Below are 3,867 nucleotides of genomic sequence, written 5' to 3'. Positions count from 1 at the left end.
AAAGAGTGGTCCAGGGGGTGGGACTAGTGGAGGGGAGAGGAAGGGGTGTGGGAGCCCTGTCACGGGCAGGATGTATAGCCGATCTGATCCACACCGGTCATTATGTGGAAACAAGGCTGAACTGGAGATCAAGACTCTCAGGGCAGCAACGTAGGTGAAAGTGGGAGTCTGGAGCAGATGGTCCTGGAAATGGTATGAGTGGTAGGGTTGGGCCAAGGAAAGGAGAGGGCCTCCGCTGCCCACCCTCGGTCTAGTTCCCACCCTCAGTACTATTATCATTGGGACAGGCCCTAGTCAAAGCCCCAGCGGGTCTGTTGTAAGCTAAGCCCCTGCTGGGTGATGCTCTCATCTGCAAACACTTCCTAGATGCCCTGACAGGGTCTGCCACTAGAGGGCACTGGAGAGAGGGGGTTCAGGAGAGTGAGGGTGAGAATGGCTCCCAGCATTATAGGGGGAGGAGGAGCTTGTTCCATCCGGTTTCCTTCAGCAAATCCAATACCATCCTGGTGAACCTTCTCAGAGGTTCCTGCAGAAGCAGACTGCACCTCATCTCCGCCCTTGGTCTGAGTTCCAGCTTCAAGGCTCTGGTAACTCAACTCTTTCATCACCTGAGCCCAATGGGTGGCAGCCACAAAGATTACAGCTGGGCCCCTTCAGTTGTCCTTTTTTTTGTTCTTTTGACCCACTAGCCACTGGGGAAACAACATCCCTTGTGTCTGGAATGCCTGGTGTGGTTGTCTTGCCATGCTTGGAGAGGGTGGGAGCAAAACCACACACATAGAAAGGACAAAGCCTTTGCAGAGGGTTGCCACAGAGAACCCAGGCCAGAGTGGGTGTGAGCAGCTAGCAAGTCACCTAGAGCCGCCCGGGGGGCAGGCCATTTCCTGGATATAGTCTTTTTGAACTCCCATGTCTTCTTTGAGTGACTGAAGATGGAATTCAAGCTCCTTTTCAGTTCCTGTGACCTGGCTTGATTTCTTTCTCCACACCTGCTGGTTTGGACACCTGCTGGTCCTGGCTGGCCCTCCCCATGGACCCCTTCCGTGAGACAGCCTGACCTTCGCACCCTATCAATCATCTTGTTCCTATCAGCAGCGACTCATGAAGCTCCTTTAATTATCAGCCCCCCATCCTTCACTCTAAGCAGGGTGAGCTGGGGTGGCAGGATCAGAGGAGGGAGTTAGCTCCGTTTATGTAGCTCACTCAGTGCAGCCTGGTGGTAACAGGTGTCCAGCAAGAAAAGGTTGAAAGCGTAACATAAATATTAGACGCTTTCTGCCGAATAGAGCACTCTCCGTTTGACAGCGAAGTTTGCACCGCAGTCTTCCTCTGCAGGGCATTTTCTTCAAGACCAGGAGGTGGCATTTGGAACCTCTCCACTGCCCCGGAAACCCACGCAGGCAGTGGGAGCCCGGAGGCGCTCGCTCCCCAGAACGCTCTCCCCACTTTTCCTGGGGCTGGGGTTTCCTTTGATCCTATCGAGAGGATGGCGTCCAGGGGTGCAGGAGAAGAGGTGCTAGTGGAAACGGGGGCGGCGGCGGAGGAGGGGGATAAGGGCTGGAGAGGACACCAGGCCGGGTAAGAACCTGAGTTGGCGCACAGAAGGAAGTTAAGCTATTATTGTCCATCCGAAGCACTGGTGGAAGGAGGATCCCGCGCTGAGGAATGCAGGGGATGGGTGAATGTCTGGGACGCAGGCTCTGAAACCCTAGCACTTCAAGCAGGATAGGCGGTTTAGAGAGAGCACAGAGCCTAGGGGGAAAAACTTGGAAAGGGGACCGCCACTACCCCGCACCTCTGGCGTCCCCAGTTCACGCCAGCACACATGGCTTCCCCACACCTTATGTTGGCCTCGTGCCTGGCCCATGGAGAGCCGTGCACTCTGAAGCCAGTGAGACCACAGCCCCCACTTCCGACACCACGCGTTCCAACCGCAGCTCAGGAAGGACCCGAAGACGTAGACAAGCTCTGGGTCCCTTGGGCAGCGACTCGAAGTCTGTGTACTCAGCGTAAAGCACTGCTAATCAGGGCTCCCGTAGGGCTAAGGAGCCAGACCACAGAGTCCAGGGCTTTCCTCCTGTCGCCGAACCCAAGTTGCAGAGACCCTGAGGGAGGACAGCGCGAATCCGCAGTCTCACCGAACGCGCGGCTCCTGGACCCATTTCGAGCGACTCTCATTCCTCCTGGCCCTCCCAGAGAACTGACGATCCGGGGCCACCACCCAGTCATGTCCTTTAGATAGCGCAGTTGGGGTCCCGAGGAAGGAAAAGCCCTCCTACTTGGCCCCGCCCCTCCGGCGCCGCCCCTCCGGCGCCGCCCCTCCGGCCCCGCTCCCTAGCCCGCTGCAGAGGCGTCTTGCTTCCAGCGAGTCTTGACCAGACGGCAGGCGCCTACGCTTCCCCCGGGCCCAGAAGGGCCCAAACCATTCCCTGCGGCCGGGCTCTCGGAGCGCACACACGCCGTGTTTTCGCTGAGGATGTGGGGGTGCGAGCTAGGCCAGGTTCTGTCCCGGGGCCAGACGGACCTAGTGCCCCGGGCATGGTTCTGCTCAGACCGATGGCTAGTGTGGCAGCTGCTCCGAGTCGGATCGTGCGAGTCCAGAGCCTACCCGGGAAGTGGGGAGACCGAAACTCCATGCACTTGGGGCCGCACTGCACAAGAGCAGGGAACTCCAATCCCATTTGCCACGCTGAGTCTACCTGTCGGCCAGCCCCATGAGCGCACATACATGAGTAAGAGCGATCAGAACTCCCCCCCAGACGAGGCTGCAAGTGGCTTTGCAAGCAGCGACCTGGGGTAGAGACACGTGGCGTTAAGTCCCCGCTGCTAACTGCACAAAACGAAAATGAACCCAGGAGGGGCGCGTCAGGAGCGAAGGCTAGGCCCATGCACAGAGCCTCGAGAGTTGTCTTCTGCACCACCAAAACCCCGGCGACCAGGGCAAAACCCAAACGTCGTTGGTAACGAACTGCACAAGCCCGAGAGAAGCCGATTCTGCACACTGGTCTCCTACTCTCCGGCACGAAACGACCGTCCATTTGTACACATTTGGGTCACAGCTCCCAACGGACAGCGGATGAAAGCAAGAGCCACCTGTATTACTAAATTAATATGTTACACCATCCAGGACCACGAAGATGATCGCCCAGCATTTGTTCAGCGCTTGCCCTACCTTACCCCAGCCCTCGGAGTTTCTCGTTTGAATCCCCGCAGCAATTCTACAGGATGAAGGGCACTTCGAACCCAGAAGGCACTAGGGCCACATGGGTCCTACCTACCTGTCTAAAGGCTGCACTTCTGCCTTCTGTGCTTCAAGCATGCTCCCAGGTTAAGAACCTAAAAGTGGATCCCCTGGGCTTCCGGACTCTGAGGTGGCTGGGGCTTCCTGGTCCCGACTGCCCTTTCAGTGAAAAACGATCCGGTGGGCGTGGGCGTGGGCTCAGGTCACTTCGGGGTCGAGTTAGCTCCCAGGAAACACCCGGAGGGGAGGCGGCCCCTGTGCCCTGACCCAGCAGAAGCGAATAGGGAACTGCCAGACAGCTTGTGCGAGTCGGAGGCCACGCGTGAGTCCCCTGGACAGGCCTTGTCACTCCACTCCCCTTCGCTCTGCACCGCCACCACGCTGACTGTTGTTCTGTTTTCTGGGAAAACCAGAAGCACATTTGTGCCGGCCAAATCTAGTCATTTGTTTCCTGAACTTCAAGGCCCGGGTTCCTCAGCCCTTCTAATGCCCAGCACCCCAGTGTCCCCCGCAAATGTTCGTAGTCGCCTCACATCAATCCGAACTGGGGTAGCTGAGGAGCCGCGGAGCTGGGCGCAAGTTGTGGCCCTCGACGGCGCCAGCTGACTCCAAGCCCCTGCCCACCT

This window comes from Tupaia chinensis, unplaced genomic scaffold (assembly GCF_000334495.1).
Source record: "Tupaia chinensis unplaced genomic scaffold, TupChi_1.0 Scaffold000197_1, whole genome shotgun sequence".
In the NCBI taxonomy this organism is placed as follows: Eukaryota; Metazoa; Chordata; class Mammalia; order Scandentia; family Tupaiidae; genus Tupaia; species Tupaia belangeri.
This window is presented reverse-complemented; position numbering follows the sequence as displayed.